The sequence below is a fragment of the Oryctolagus cuniculus genome, chromosome 8 (genome assembly GCF_051225735.1).
Source record: "Oryctolagus cuniculus isolate XC-2025 breed Fujian yellow rabbit chromosome 8, ASM5122573v1, whole genome shotgun sequence".
Taxonomy (NCBI): domain Eukaryota; kingdom Metazoa; phylum Chordata; class Mammalia; order Lagomorpha; family Leporidae; genus Oryctolagus; species Oryctolagus cuniculus.
In genome coordinates this window covers 123,975,492-123,992,521 of record NC_142874.1, presented here as the reverse complement: position 1 = coordinate 123,992,521, position 17,030 = coordinate 123,975,492, and the positions used below count along the sequence as shown (strand labels likewise).

Genomic DNA, 17,030 nt, shown 5'->3' with positions numbered 1-17,030 from the left:
TTTCTTCTGTGTTAGGACACTTGAAAAAGTTAATGGAAATGCAATTACAAACTAGGTTTATTTTGGTGTAAAAAAATAGAAGCCCATGCATAGTTTTTTTAAAATGTGCAGTTTCTTCTTTTTTCTTAGATTTATTTATTTATTTATTTATTTATTTATTTATTTATTTTGACAGGCAGAGTTAAACAGTGAGAGAGAGAGACAGAGGGAAAGGTCTTCCTTCCCCCCAAATGGCCGCTATGGCCAGAGCTATGCTGATCCGAAGCCAGGAGCCAGGTGCTTCCTTCTGGTCTCCCATGCAGGTGCAAGGGCCCAAGCACTTGGACCATCCCCCACTGCCCACAGCAGAGAGCTGGACTGGAAGAGGAGCAAGTGGGACTAGAACCCGGTGCCCATATGGGATGCCGGCACCGCAGGTGGAGGATTAGCCAAGTGAGCCACGGCACTGGCCAGATTTATGTGTTTATTTGAAAGGATGAGTGACACAGAGAGGGACGGGGAGAGAAAGGGAGGGAAGGAGAAAGAAGGAGAAAGAGAGAGAGAGAGAAAGAGAGAAAGAGAGAGAGATGTTTTCCATTCTCTGGTTCACGTCCCAAATGACTGCAACCCAAATGGATCTAGGCTAGGCTGAAGCCAGGAGCCAGGAACCCCATCCAGGTCTTCCACATGGTGGCAGGGGCTCAAGTACCTGGGCCATCCTCCACTGCCTTCCTAGGGAGCTGGATTGGAAGTAGAGTAGCTGGGACTGTTCTGATAAAGAGATGCTGGTGGCGGCTTAACCTGCTGTGCCACAGTGCTAGCCCAGTAACGTGCACTTTACATGAACTTTCTGAAGACTCCTCATATGCATGGATTTCAAAATTTTCACACCAAAATACGTTGTTTTTTTAAATTCCAATTGTCGTGAAATTTTTGGAGTCCCCACATATTTCTGCTCTATTGTTTTTCTGCAAGAATCTATTAGAATTATGTGATCAACTTAGGTACTCTCCATGCATGAAGTTGAACAAATATCTGTATTTTTTAAAGTCTTATTTGGTATTCCAGATATTGGAAGCATTTCTTTTCATTTCTTGGTAATAAACATATCTATTAGCTTTGCACATCATCATTCTTTGTAGAGCAGCCAGTACAAAATTTACAAGAGTGTGCATGATCTCTGCTGACTTTTCACACAGTAATAAACAAGAGCACTGTTTGTCCTTCCTTATTGTTTCTTTGCTATTGTCTGCAAAAAATTCAGTTTTGGACTTGTGAGAATGGTGATGCACTGTCTCAACAGGCCGGCTCTGTGGCACATGATTCCACAGAGTGCTGCCAACGAAAGTGTTGTGGTGGGGAGTGTGTGAGATTTCCCTCACAGGTTGTACTGCTGATGCACTGGCTGGAGATTTTGGTGAGCCTCAAGATGGATTCTTGACACCTATCCACAGTCTGGTGGGGTCACAGAAGTTTTTGTCATCTGTAGTCTGAACAAAAATGTCATTACATAGATGCATCTTCCTTGTGTGCAGTTTTGTGTTCACCTCATGTACACAAGGCTTGTTTCTAATGTGACCTTATCCTTTTGGGCTACTCTATGCACATATGTATTATGAGTAAAAATCATGGGGCTTTAAACATAACTGGCTCTGATGTGATCAAATCCATTGGTGTAAAGACAGTAAACTTATACCTTGAAAGAACTTGGCTGATGTCCAAACTAGCGCACATTGTGATTCTCAGGCAGTTGATATAAAAATACTGTATCAAAAGACATGTCAACACCCTTGAAATAATTTGAGGCTCAGAGTGAGGCCATGTTTGCTGCTACTGACCTTATAGATTTCTTTCTCTCTCTCTCTCTCTCTCTTTATTTTTTTTGACAGGCAGAGTGGACAGTGAGAGAGACAGAGAGAAAGGTCTTCCTTTGCCGTTGGTTCACTCCCCCCATTGGCCGCCGTGGCTGCCGCACGGCACTGATCCGAAGCCAGGAGCAAGGTGCTTCTCTTGGTCTCCCATGAGGGTGCAGGGCCCAAGCACCTGGGCCATCCTTCACTGCACTCCCAGGCCACAGCAGAGAGCTGGACTGGAAGAGGGGCAACCGGGACAGAATCGGGCACCCCTACTGGGACTAGAACCCAGGGTACCAGCGCTGCAGGCGGAGGATTAGCCTATTGAGCTGCGGTGCCGGCCAACCCTATAGATTTCTTGCACCCCATCAGTGATAGTTTTTGGCTTCATTTTAGCAACACTGAGGCAACATTTCTTTTTGGCTGCAAACCCTTAACAACTTTAATCAATTGTACTTATTCAGCTCATGCCTAGCCGTTTTATTTTTGCAAAGTGATTTATAATCATTTTTATTAATTATTCTAAATTGAGGTTTAGAATGGCATGTCATAAAGAAAAGGCTTCATGTTTGAGAAAGGAGACTAATCCTACCCAGCATTTGTCTAAATAGTGTAATTATGACTGCATTGCTCAGGGATTGTTTAATTATTTATTCCTTAATCTGTGGATGTAAATAGGCCTCTCCAACCTGCAATTATGGCAGGTCTGCAAACCTGAGTTGTGAAGTTCAAATAATATCTGTAAGAATTCTTGACATAAAGAAGTGTGTGTGTGTGTGTGTGTGTTGTTAAAACTCTGTTAAAGAAAAAGAAAGTTGGAGGACTCATATAAATGAATAGACAATAATAATTTAGTAGCATCTATAATAAATCCATGCTGTTTAAAAACTAAGAATATCAGAATAATATTACCACTTTTGTTCATAAAAAAAAAACACATACTAGCATAATATGTATTACTGTGCTTATAACAAGATCAAACTGGTAATTTGAAAATGTTTTCAAGTGATGTGAATCAAATTAACATCAGAATGTTTAATTTGTAATTGCATTGTCTAGATTTTGCATATCTAGATCTTTTGTGTACCAAAAGAAGAAAAATCAGTATTTTGTTGACTTTGCATTTTTTACCTCTGCATACATTACAGAATGTGATGTTCAAATTCAAAGCTCTGAAATCAGAAAATTTGAAATGAAATGTAGCTTTCTAATTACGTTAATTCAGGACATAACTTTCAACTGATTTTTGATTATTCAGAGATCTTCTAATCTTTGCATTGTGTGGAACTTAGTTTGTGTTTTGCACCTGTCTTTTGGGTAATACGCTACATGTATGCATCCTTACAAGAAGATGCTGGGGGAAGGGACAAGTGATGAACCTTCTTCCTTGCTGGTGTTGCTGATAAGGAAGGCAACAATGGGAAGAGGAAAATAAAAGCAACTGAGAAATCCTAGATCCCTGGGGAAATGGCCACTCACTGAATTTAAAGCCACACTTTGAGAATTTAAATCCAATTTTCAGACTATGAAATGATCAAAAATGGATTTATGAGAAATTTCCTTACCTGATTACTATGATGTTCGTAAGAGAAAAGAAACTATAAACAACAACTTGGTTTATGGGAAAAGGCCCAATTAAAAAATAAGAATGCTAGCCAAACACATCCTTGACTCAGTGTGTGTGTGTGTGTGTCTCTGTGTGTGTATGTCTCTCTCTCTCTCTTTTTTTAAGGAACGAGTAATGTAAACATGTAGCCACACAGCATTGCATAGATATTAAAGATGATAAAAAGATTTGTGAATGTAAAACTGTGACCTGAAAGAATGGGCATGTCTAAACACAATGAATAAAATTTTCTGCTTACACTGGCAAAGATACCAACTACCGTGCCTAAAAAAAACAGTTTAGTTTTATTAGCTAAACAAACAGACTAATCCACACCACTGATGCCCTCCTCTCACTCCTCCAGAGCTCTTCCAGAAGCTCTGTTTCTCAAAGGCAAGCTATGGATTCCAAATGCTGAATAGCCCAACATTCAAGTGAAGGTTTCACAGTGACCTTCAGCCACTTACTCCAATAGGGAAAGGACTGCCCCTTCCAAGATGAACCCCCGCTCGCTGCAGCTTTGTAGGCGTGTGCTAAAACACCAGTGGTAGCCTCTGAGAGGGGCATTTGGTGTTGGCAGGCACTTCTTCATCCACAAAGATTGTGATTCCTCTTCAGATCTGTTTCTGGACCCTCAACTGGAACTTGACCTTTCTTTGACACCCATAGTGTTTGTGTTCTGGATGAGGGCAGGGGGAGAGTACTGGTAAAGTGTGAGTGGGCCAACAAGAGAAGAATTGGCTTGTGTGTGCTCTTTAGATTACAGGGACCCAAAGGAGAGTATGATGTGGACTGCACAGGAGAGTGCTGAAGTGGCGTGTTCCAGCATTTTCACCCAGGGCATTTTAAGTTACAATCTTTTCACTCACGAAACCCTGGGATGGAGTTCACAGGCCCACGTGTGTGGTTTATTTAAAAATGTATGTGTGTTTTTTTAAAAATTAAGGGGTAAAAAAATAAAGGGGTAGGCATTAGGCCCCACAGTTAATATGCCAGTTTAGACATTGCTTCCCACACAGGAGTGCCAGGTTCTTTTCTCAGCTCTAGCTCCTGACTCTAACTTCCTGCTAGTGCAGACCCTGGGAGGCAGCAGTGATGACTCAAGGAGTTAGGTTCCATGTGTGAGACCTGGACTGAGTTCCCGGCTCCCAGCTTTCACCAAGCCCAGCCCTAGGTCACTGCATGCATTCCGGGAGTAAACCAATGGGTGGGAACTCTTGTTGTCTGTCTTTCTGTTTGTCTCTGTATTTCTGCCTCTCAAGTAAATAAATAAAAATAAAAATGTAAAAAATCAAATATTTTTAATTGCAGATGAAAGCTATGAGGAAACGTCTTGTACAAAGTAAGAAAAATAAAAGTTTGTGGAAACTGGAATTAAAATACAGATTTATTTGCATGTGAAAAAATTTGCCATATATAGTTTTTTCATAATACATACTTTCCATGAGCCCTTTGAAGACTTCTCAAATGCTGGGATTTCAAATGTTTTGTACCAAAAATAGACATTTTTAGTGACATTTTCCATGAATATTTTCAACTATTCTTTTTTTTTTTTTTTTTTTTGACAGGCAGAGTGGACAGAGAGAGAGACAGAGAGAAAGGTCTTCCTTTGCCGTTGGTTCACCCTCCAATGGCCGCCGCTGCAGCCGGCGCACCGCGCTGATCCTGGCAGGAGCCAGGAGCCAGGTGCTTTTCCTGGTCTCCCATGGGGTGCAGGGCCCAAGCACCTGGGCCATCCTCCACTGCACTCCCTGGCCATAGCAGAGAGCTGGCCTGGAAGAGGGGCAACCGGGACAGAATCCGGCACCCCGACCGGGACTAGAACCCGGTGTGCCGGCGCCGCAAGGTGGAGGATTAGCCTATTGAGCCACGGCGCCGGCCCTTCAACTATTCTTGTATATATGCAAAATTTGTGTGTGTCTAAATATATGTAAAGCTATGTATCTATATATTGACAATGGGATCATGTCTTGCAACTTTGCAACTCAGTGTTTTCTCTTGACGTTGTATTGTAGATATATAAGAGTAGACCATTTGGTATTTAACCAATTCTCACCTATTATTCAATTTTCTTATATTAAATAGTCAAGAAATAGGCAGCATTTGCATATATTCATCAAGAAATATACAGTATCCATTTGGAATATTCTCTTTTTATTAGCTTGTGTAAATATTTCCTAGGACATTCCTAGAAATGGGATTTCTGTATCAAAAGTATTACCTTTATTATTATTCTTTACATGAGATGTGAAGGTCTCATACTTTCTGTAGAATTTCTTGATAAATGATGATCAACAAGCCTATACAAAAACCTGGGTACAGTTTTCCATTGCATTTGGTTTGATTTTTCTTCAGTATAAGGCCTCAAGGATTTCTAGAATGTGTGATCACTCATAAGAGCTAATATTTGAATGACTACAATGTATAAGACTTTTACAAAGTTTACAAATATTTAAATTCATGCACTTTTCACAACAACCCAATGAAGTAGACCGTTTTTACTGATATAGAAACTGAACCTTATGTGGAATTAGATAGCATTGACCAAGGTCATACAGTTAGTATGTGAATGTGCCACAATTTAACCCAAGTAGTTTGATTCTCAAAATTCACACTCTCAACCACAAACTAATAGTCCATCTTCCTTGTTGATGATTTCTACTGGGAAGGAAATAGAGACATTCCTACCTGTTTTATGTTACTCGTATGTCCAGGTAAGTGTTAACCCTAGGCCTTTTTAGTGTTTAAGAACATGAGTATAGCCATTATGAATACCAAATTTTGTTTGATGCGATTTTTGAGTGTTTGATAAAATTATAATTCTTCTACAATACAGAGAGCTGTTTACATGTGGGATTCTATTTTATTTCTATAGCAACTTAATGGGAAGCAAAGGAACAGTCACCTCATAAAAATCAGACTCAAACTCAATAATAGGGAGAGGAAACCAGAAGGAGGAGGGATATGGACAGAGGACAGGGGCAGTAATATCATGGAGTTGGAAGGGTATCATGAGATGGAAGACAGAGTGGGTGAGGGATGGGGACCAAGGAAGGAGCTTAGAAAAAAGGAGGGAATGATAAAAAACAAAACCATAACAAAACCCTGATCTACACACAAGACATAATGAAGAGGGTTTGACTGAAAATATCCACGTATTTACTTGGTGTTGGTGGTGAGGAATATTTAGTTTTCCCACAGATGAAGAATCAAAAAGAAAGAGAGATTTTCACTAATTTCTGTTACTGGCGTACACTCCTTTCATATACTGACTACATGATAAAAGTGAAACTTTGATGAATTTTGGAAGGAGATTTATATTTTGGAGAAATGGGTACCTTCAATATTCAATATTTATCTTCTAGAAAAATATAAAAATCTTAAGAATGCATAAAATTGCAAAGATACCACTTTTCTGCAGTGTTGCTCAGATCTCTGGGCCTGAGAAGGGATGTATCCACTGAGGACCAGAAGAAGGAGAGACTGTCAGTACTTCCAACTTGTCTTTCCCTGCCTTTGGAAGATGAAAAGTGAATGAGCTGTGGAGTTGCGATAAAGAGCTTTTCCCCACAAAGTAAACAGGCCTCCCACTGTGCATTAAATAAACAATTTGTGCGAATTCCCTAAAGGCAAGTACAGTGTTAGAGTGAGAAAAGTTGTAATGTGGCAATATGATTATTTCACTAACTTACTCCACAAGAACACCTATTGCCACACCCAAGCCACATCCTCCACATCCCATTGTTGTTTTACTGAGAGGATGATGTCAGTGGCAGGGAATGTAATGTGGAGGTAGCAAACTGGCCTCCAGTTGCCATCCCATTAGGCATAGCGGAGGTGGCTCACCAGACTTCCACAGTGTAGGACTCCATCTCTTCTCTTTTCAGAGATGGCTGCTGTCTAACCTTATTTGTAATCAATGAATTACCTGTGCAGTCATTTAATGCTTATCTTCCACAGGCGCTCTTCAGTAAGCTTTGTGAAGACAAGGACTATAGCATTTTTCTCCACTACTGAGCATGGTGTTTGACACCAAATAAACTGTCAATTGTTGAAGGAATGCTACAAAATGAAGTAGGAGTACAGCAGGTGATAAAAGATAATCACAGGTTGTGGTCTAACATCATGTGCTAGGATAACGTTGCTTTGTAAGAGATGAAGGACAATGATACAAAGGGAAGGAATAATGTATACCCACGTAAGTCATTTAATTCTGTTCTTAGAGGTCACGGAACTAATAAAAAGGTGTAGAAATGGATCTGATCCCCTTCTCTGTAATTCGGACCACACTCCCACTCTAATCTCTTAATGGGGTATAGGATTGCAGTGAGGTTTTCAATTCTGTAAGAAATAAAAAGATGAATTTAATAATGAAAACTATTCCACTGCTTATTTTCACGCCAAGCCATGGCTTTAATTCAGTCAACACCACTTTGAAGAGGTAATATTCTTGCTTACCAACTGAAGACAGAATATAAATTGAAGCATTCACTATGTTTGGTAGACTGAGAGGATTATTTTTCAAGTTATTCTGTTACTATATATAAATTGTGTCTTTATGTGGTTACTGAACTACTAGTCATAGACCCATCATCACCAGCATCAGTATTGCCACCACCACCATTATAATAGAAATTATGCAGAGAATAAGTTCAGATAGTAGAGCTAAGCTTTGAATCCACGTTGATCTGACTCCAAAACTCATGCTCTTTCTATTATACTCTTGTTACAAAATCTAACCTTCAAAGGTAGATCCTTCTATAAGGAAGAGGACAGTTGCAATGCCTTTTGATACCGGTCTTATTTATGCTCTCAATTATTAATCTGCTGTAAGATATGAGCGCAGTTGTTAGACAATTTCAACGTTTTAGTGGTTTCAGCTCAAGGAAATGCAGTAGAGCACCTGAGTTCAGTCCCTGTTGACCTAACCCTGATCCCTTGAAATTCCAAATTCCTTTTCTTATCTTTTAAATGGGATCATAGTTCACAAAAGTGGGGTGTGAATCACTAATGAATGTAGAGCATAGAGGAAAATGGATTTGATGGACAGACAAAAGATTATCACTATGAAAGCACATATTTTCCCCTTTATGCTTGATTTTGAATATAGAAGTGTAAAAACTTGGAGAGATCATGAAAAAATAAAAAAATTTTACAAGATTTATTTATTTATTTGAAAAGCAGAGTTAGAGAAAGGCAGAGGCAGAAGTAGAGAGAGAGAGAGCGAGAGAAAGAGAGAGAGGTCTTCCATCCACTGGTTCACTCCTCATATGGCTGCAGTAGCTGGAGCTGTGCGGATCCAAAGCCAGGAACTTCTTCCCAGCCTCCCACACAGGTGCAGGAGCCCAAGGAGTTGGGACATCCTCTATTGCTTTCCCAGGCCATAGCAGAGAGCTGGATGGGAAATGGAGCAGCTGGGACTTGAAATGGCGGCCATATGGGATGCTGGCACTGCTGGTGGTGGCTTTACTCACTACACCACAGCTCCAACCCCAACAAAAATGTTTTTTAAAGTAACTATAGATGGTCAAAATTTTATTATGTAAGTTTAAGAAGACAAGAAGGGCCCGGTGCTATGGTGCAGTGGGTTAAAGCCCTGGCCTGAAGCGCCGGCATCCCATATGGGCGCCAGTTCGAGTCTGGCTGCTCTTCTTCAAATCCAGCTCTCTGCTATGGCCTGGGAAAGCAGTAGAAGATGGCCCAAGTCCTTGGGCCCCTGCACCCGCGTGGGAGACCAGGAAGAAGCTTCTGGCTCCTCGCTTCAGATCAGCGCAGCTCTGGCCATTGTGGCCACCTGGGGAGTGAACCATCAGATGGAAGACCTCTCTCTCTCTCTGCCTCTCTTCTCTCTTTGTAACTCTGACTTTCAAATAAATAAAATAAATATTTTAAAAAAAAGAAGACAAGAAATCAATATTGAAGTTCCACTAATTTTTCATTCCCTTTACTGCTCCAAATTTTGTGTGTGTGTGTATTACTTTGGGTAACATTATTTTCGGAGAAACAATGCTTCCAAAATTGTGCTATGGTTGTCCATCAGGAATAATTTAATCTTTGGCAGAGTTGAGGAGTCCAGGGAGCTAGAAATCAGAATCATATAGGTACAAAGGAGATGAAGTTTTATAAAGTGATTAGTAACATAAGCTAGGAGGAAAATAACATTTTTAGGCTATATTACAACAGATGGCTTGACCATATGAGAAGACAGGCCATTAAATACTTTATAAAGTTAGCATTTTAATCTATTTTCACTTTTATTTATTTATTAATGATTATTTAATTTAATCTACTTCAAAGGCAGAATTAAAGTGAGAATGAGAGGAGAGAGTGGGAGAGAGAGAGACAGAGTGAGCAAGCACACTTTCTCCATCTTCTGGTTCACTGCCCAAATACCCACAGTAGCCAGGGCTGGGCCAGGCTGAAGCCAGGAATCAGGAATTCCCTCTGGGTCTCCCGTGTGGATGGCAGTGGCCCAAGCACTTGGGTCGTTATCTGATGCCTCCCAGGGTGCATTAGCAGGAAGCTGGATCAGAATCAGGAGCCAGGCCTCTAGCCAGGCACTCCAGTATGGGATGTGGACCTCCCACATGTTTATTTATAAAAATGTGTACCTTTCCATTTTCTTGGTAAAGTTTTACCCCTATTATTTTGTTTTCTTGCCGACTACACCATGCCTGTTCACCTGTGGCAGCAGACTGAGATAAGTCAATTATCGTATTACATCAATGGCTGGAATGCTACAAAACTGCTGGGGGCTTACCCAGCTTGCCACAAGGCCCATCTCGCATTTGTCAGTGAAAATGGTTATGGCTGGCGTGTGGGCTTTACTTTTGCTACTCTAGTTCACTAGGGTGTTCCATGTAAGTGAAATGAGAGGGTCTATTTTGTCATGTGTGGTATTAGTGCCTTTGAAGGCACGTGCCCTGTGTCAGCCATGTTTTAGTAGATGTGGAATGAGGCGCTAAGTGTCCTGAACTGGTATTTCCACACTTCTCTTCAACTCCAGAGTACCAGATAGAGTGTTTTGGTGTGTTTCTTTCTGCTGTGGTGTCCCAGAGCAGTTTTGTAGCATTCCAGCCATTGATGTAATACGATAATTGACTTATCTCACAGTCTGCTGCCACAGGTGAACAAGCATGGTGTAGTCGGCAAGAAAACAAAATAATAGGGGTAAAACTTTACCAAGAAAATGGAAAGGTACACATTTTCATAAATAAACATCATCATGTTCCAATATATTTTATAAATATAGTCTGCTTTTGGTTTAAGACAGGTGTTGGTGAAGTGCGGCCCAAACCAGCCACATCTATTAATTCGCATATTGGCCACAGCAGTTTTCTCACAACAATGACAGAGTTGGGACAGAATATGTGGCTGGCAAAGCCAAAACACAATCTGACTCTTTATAGAAAAAGTTTGACAATCTCTGGTTTAAACTGATTTCTTATCACATTTCTTATTGGGTATTCACTCATAAAATATAATAAGCCTCTGAATTCAAACTCATCAGAAAACAACAAAAAAGTGTGTTGAAATTCTTGTTATAGTACATCATTTAAGAAAAGAGCCTTGAATTGAGTTCATTTTGTCTGTAAAAGACAACAGGTTCTATATTGATTATGGATCAGCAAGGGTAATAAAATCTTACTGGCTCACTGAACAGTAAAATATTCCTGAATAAAAGCACTATTAGAACCAGGAGGCTGGGGCTAGAATAAATGCCATCTGGAGGTCGCTGTTTTTTTTTTGTTTTTTTTTTTTTAAGATTTATGTATTTATTTGAAAGAGTTACACACAGAGAGAGAAGGAGAGGCAGAGAGAGAGAGAGAGAGAGAGGAAGAGAGGGAGAGAAAGAGAGAGACCTTCCATCTGCAGGTTCACTCCCCAGATGGTTGCAACAGCCGGAGCTGAGCCGATCTGAAGCTAGGAGCCAGGAAATTCTTCCGGGTCTCCCACCCAGGTGCAGAGGCCCAAAGACTTGGGCCATCTTTTACTGATTTCCAAGGCCATAGTAGAGAGCTGGATCGTAAGTGGGGCAGCTGGGACTTGAACCAGTGCCCATATGGGATGCCGGCACCACATGCGGTGGCTTTACGTGCTACGCCACAGCGCTGGCCCCAGGAGGATGCTGTTTATTGTTAACACTTGTTATTGTCACATAAGAATGAAGGTTCAGTCACTGATGATTTCTAATTGTTGTAGAGGCAAAATAAATTGAATTTATTTAGTCTTAGGATAGCAGATCCTAATTCCTAGGAAAATAATTTATTTTCAAAATGTTGTACATAAAGTAATTTTCAAATCAAGGTAGTATTTTGAAAGGTCATCTTCTATTTTATATTCTTGTAAGAAAGGTGAAGAGAAAATATTGGGTGTTAAGAAACGAAATGTGTAGGGTTGTTTCTGAAAAAAACAAAGCAGAACAACTCTGTGTTCCACTTCCCTAACCATCCGTCATACGTAGGAGTTTTATCCATAAGCAGTCTATTCTATTTGTGGCTCCACTTATGTGACCTTAGAGATATCTGCAGGAAAACTACTTATGCAATGGAAGGAAAATCACGTGTTTTGAAGTCAGGGTTTTAAAGTGTGGCTTCTGTTGACTCTACCTTTTATCAAATTTGAATATGCTTGACTATCAAACCTTGTTCTATAGAGAATTAAGTGTCAAATTAATATCTGAACTTCAGTTCCTTGAATTTGTTATAGTTACCATTAATACCATTACTCAACTCTCATTTAAGTCAGTGAGAGGATGGTTGCATGTTTGGGGATTGCATGCTCCTCCAGAACGCAGTGCAGGCAATGTATTGGTGAGATTATGGCTTAAATGTATTTATTATGTCAGTGTTTGATTAACCAGATGACCTGGAAACTATTGCTGCTTAATGAACTATCACAATTTTTATTAGTTTACAACAGTAATCATTTTATTACATCCCTGGGTTCTGCGGGTCAGGACGGGATAAAGCACGATGGCTTGTTTTGCTTCTCATTGATTAGAATTATAGCCCAGAAGATTTGAGCGTGTGGAGTCAGAATCACCTGGAACCCTTCACTCACGTGGCTGTTGCCTGCACAGGGAAGATCTGAAGACTAAAGCTGCCACTCAGACTGCCCACAGGTAGGTGGTTTCTCCATGTGGCTGCTCCAAATGGCTTGGCGTGGAGCTAAACATAGCAGCCTTAGGACGACTAGATCTGTTAGGTGACAGCTCAAATCTCCAAGCAGGACTGATCTGGCAGACACGTCACCTGTGCCACACAGCCTTACTTCCACTGTGTTCGTGGTCAAAGCAGCCTCAAGCTTAGGAGAACTGGATACATTTTCTTGAAGTGGAGTGACAAGGTCATGTGGAGAGGAGGATGTGGGAATGGGATGTGTTTTGGAGACCCACTTTGGGAAATACAATCGGCCACATGAGCAAAGAACAAGTGACCACACAATTGGGAAAATGCAGGTACTATGTTAACAGTGAAATGATAATGGCTTTGGGATGTTGGTTGTTTATTAGAACTGGCTATCTCAAAGGCATCTCAAACTTACTATGTTCAAAACAAATTTCTTTTTGTCTTTCTCCAAAATCAAAACAGCGATTTTTCTTTTTTTGTCTTCTCCAGAGGTGGCCTCTGGCAAGTGGCTTCACCTGTGAAGGTGGGACCATCTCCTGGCCAAAACTTAGGAGTTATTCTTAATTTTTATTGTTCTTTCAAATCTTACATCTAATCTGTCAACAGGTCCTCTTATCTCAACCTCCAAAATCTCTCTGAAATTTTTCCATTTGTCTCCATCTTCAGGGCTCACCCCCAGTGTTAGTCCATGTTGCTCTACTCTACAATGCCTGACACCAGCATGTGTTTAAATAGAAACTTCCTGGATCATGGTCCTGGAGCCTGGGAAGTCCAAGACTGAAGTGGAAGACTCTGGCTAGGGCCTTCTTGTGATGTCGTTACCTGGCAGAAAGTGAGAGGACAGGCAAGAGTAAGAGGTGACAGAGTCCACCTCCCCATCCCCCATTCTTAAGAGATATATTCCTTTGAAAGGCAGAGCGACAGAGAGAGGGAGAGAGAGAGAGAGAGAGAGTCTGTCTTTCATTTACTGGTTCACTCCCCATAGGACTGCAACAGCCAGGGCTGGGCCATGCTGAAACCAGGAACCATGAATTCCATTTTGGTCTCTTCTGTGGTTGGCAGGAACCCAGCTACCCGGGTCATCCTCTGCTTCTTGCATTATCAGCAAGCTGGATCAGAAGCTGAGTATCTGGAACTCAAACCAGCACTCTGAGATGGGATGAAGATGTTGCAAGCAGTTTTTTTTTACCCACCACACCGCAATGCTTGCCCTGAATTTGTCTTTTTGTGACCAGCATCAATCCCACACCACGAGGCCTGCTCACTTCTTCATACTGTTACTATGGCAATTAAATCCCAACATGAGTTTTGGAGGGAGCAAACTTTCAAACCATAACACCCCCTAAGGCAACCAGTTCTCCATTCTATTCTAAGGCTCAGCTCCCCACGCACAACACTTGATCATGTGACGCTCTGGTTTCTAATTCTTCCGTAGCTTCTGATAGCGCTTCATCTAATATCATAATTCCTTCCTGGATCTATGAAGTCCTGCAAGATCTGGCTCCTGCCACCTTCCCCAGGCCTCATCTCAGTTCTGCTCTCTTGCTCCTGGTACTTCACCTTCACCGATTTCTGTTTGTTCCTCAACCCCCAAGTGTCTTTCAACCTGCTGTTTTCTCTGCTCAAGTGATTTCCCCACAGCTCTCTGCACGGCTGGTAGCTAATTGAAGGTCGGCTGTTTCCCCTTAGGCCTTCCTCGACCAACTACTCTCCAGGGTTCTGTCTCACCACTCTCTCTTTTATTGTCCTATCAATTCCTACCATAGAACTAATCTTGTTATTTTATATATTTGTTTACTTGTTTATTGCTTCTCTTTCCAACTAGAATTTAAACTTTCTGAAGATAGTGGCCTTGATTCTTCAGTACATACAAGATTCTTATAGGATCTTGTGCCTAATAGACATAACATGAATGTATATATATATATATATATATACATATTTGACAGGCAGAGTGGACAGTGAGAGAGAGAGACAGAGAGGAAGGTCTTCCGTTGCCATTGGTTCACCCTCCAATGGCCGTCGCGGCCAGCGCGCTGCGGCGGGCGCCCTGCACTGATCCAACGGCAGGAGCCAGGTACTTCTCCTGGTCTCCCATGGGGTGCAGGGCCCAAGCACTTGGGCCATCCTCCACTGCACTCCCTGGCCACAGCAGAGAGCTGGCCTGGAAGAGGGGCAACTGGGACAGAATCCGGCTCCCCAACCGGGACTAGAACCCGGTGTGCCAGTGCCGCAAGGCGGAGGATTAGCCTAGTGAGCCACGGCGCCGGCTCTAACATGAATGTATTTTTAAAATAAACAAATGAAAGGTGGTTTAAAACAAGGAGAAAATTGTATGTTTAAGCCTAAGTTCTCATGAAAACTTATCTGTTTTTTACTCAAGCCCATGACTTTTACCTTAATGGTCACATAAAAATAAAAACAAGTGTTTGGGGGCTCAATCTGACCTTTCAAAGCAGCAGTTACTATATGTGAACTTGTCAGTGTTATTACAAACCTAACTTTGATTTATTCACTCAGTTTTTTATTATTTTTAGAAATATTTTATTTTAAAAATATTTTAAAATATTCTATATTTTATTTTATTTTTAACTTTCATTTAATAAATATAAATTTCCAAAATACAACTTTTGGATTATAGTAGCTTTTCCCCCCATAACTTCCCTCCCACCTGCAACCGTTTCATCTCCCATTCCCTCTCCCATCCCATTCACATCAAGATTCATTTTCAATTATCTTTATATACAGAAGATTGATTTAGTATATACTAAGTAAAGATTTCAACAGTTTGCACCCACACAGATATTCACTCAGTTTTTTAATGAGAGCTTACTCTATGGATGAGGCTGTTCTAAGGGTGATAAAGAATGTAAAAATATATGGCACATTTCTTACCTTCATGGAGCCTACAATCTGGTGGGGGAAATGAGGCCCATGCACCAAAAGCCTCAACACATAGAGACGGTGTAAAGTGACATGTGAGTGACACGGTCTCAATGGTATCGGTATGGAAGAGAAGGAGGTCATTAGGGCTGAATTAATCAGAGAGGATAGCATGGATTAGAGAACAAATGAATTCATGTTCAACGATAAGGCTTCCTACAGGTGGAAATGGAGGTGGAAAAAATGCAGACATTCCTAATAAGCAGCATCAGCAAAGGGCTGGGACATGGACAATACATTGTGTGTTTAGGAAATGGTGAGAAATCTAGTTGAGTAGAGCATCAAACTCCAAAGTCACCAACTCCAAGTTAAATAACTTGAACTTCATCTCAACAGTTGATGAAGAACCACTGAACATTTCTTGTTTTATTGTTTGTTGCTGTGCCTTAGGAAGATTAACCTGGCTTTGTGTGCAGGCTGGAGTGGGTGTGAGGAAGAAGGAATGTGTAGGTAACGACCCAAACTTTATTCTTCAAGGACCAAGGCCTCAATAATCTCAGCTTTCTCTGTGTATCTCTTAGAGGTATACGGAGGAAACCTGGTATGCATGGGCTTAGGCCTAGTTCCAGAATCCTGGCTCCACAACTTCAGTGCTTTTGTCTTAGTACCTCGACATTTCTGAATCTGTTTCCTTAACTGTAGAATAGGGATCATGTCTATCCTATTGTACAAGGTTTCCAGGATTAGGAAGTTCTTGACAAAAGTAGGTATTATTAATTATTGAATGCAGTGTTGAATTGCTGGCTAAAATCTCTTAGTGTTACACTAGTTTACTTCCATTTCCCTTGACTGGTGGCCTCTGCTAAAGCTAGATAACACAGGATAGCACCACTACAGCCGGTATGTAATATTTATTCTGTATTCTCTGGAAAATCGCCTCCATCTACTTGATTACTCTACTCTTTATTCCAAATAGTATCTGCAATGTCAGCAGAAGCTTTTGAAGAGTTGTTTCTCTAAATGGAATGCCTTTCACTCTTGCCAGGATAGACAAAGTGTTAAATAAGTGCTCAATACTTTTTGTATTTTTAATTTAATCAAAGAAGCAGTAATAGAATTTGAGGGCCACTGGCTAAGGCAAAGGGAGCTATCTAGCAGGCTTCTGCTCTCTTCCATTTGCCTCTTATTCTGCCTTATTTTTTTGATTTTGCTTTAATTTCTTTCCTGGACTAGCATGCCAGGCTATTGGTTCCAAGATATCACTAAACCTATAAAGAAATGTGGGTATGAGAAGTGAATTGGGGGTGGTTTTGCCTTGGATCAAAGTTACTTAAGCACTCAGATGGAAACTTGAGAGGCGAGGGATTTTCCTTTCAATAATTTGAAAATTATTTCCCTCTTCCAGTTTCTGGTTCACTGTTCCATATGGTAGCACAGATATTTCTGGCAGATCTTTGCTAAATACTAACTTTTAGTTTTATGCAAGTAAGAATTGATGAATAAAAAGAAACATGTTGGGATTTTTGTCACTATTTTTGGGATTCTGGGTGAAATGTTTTCTTGGTAAATAGATAAAAG

At 40.8% G+C, this 17,030-nt stretch overlaps 1 long non-coding RNA gene across 1 annotated transcript in view; it reads left to right on the top strand.

The window, feature by feature from the left end:
• The window catches only part of LOC149125138 (uncharacterized), an 83,830-nt gene extending 78,265 nt beyond the window's left edge, over positions 1–5,565 (top strand). The window contains exon 4 of the long non-coding RNA XR_016212122.1: positions 5,007–5,565. This is a non-coding gene — a long non-coding RNA (uncharacterized LOC149125138). The remainder of the gene's footprint in view (positions 1–5,006) is intronic.
• Positions 5,566–17,030: the final 11,465 nt, after the last annotated feature.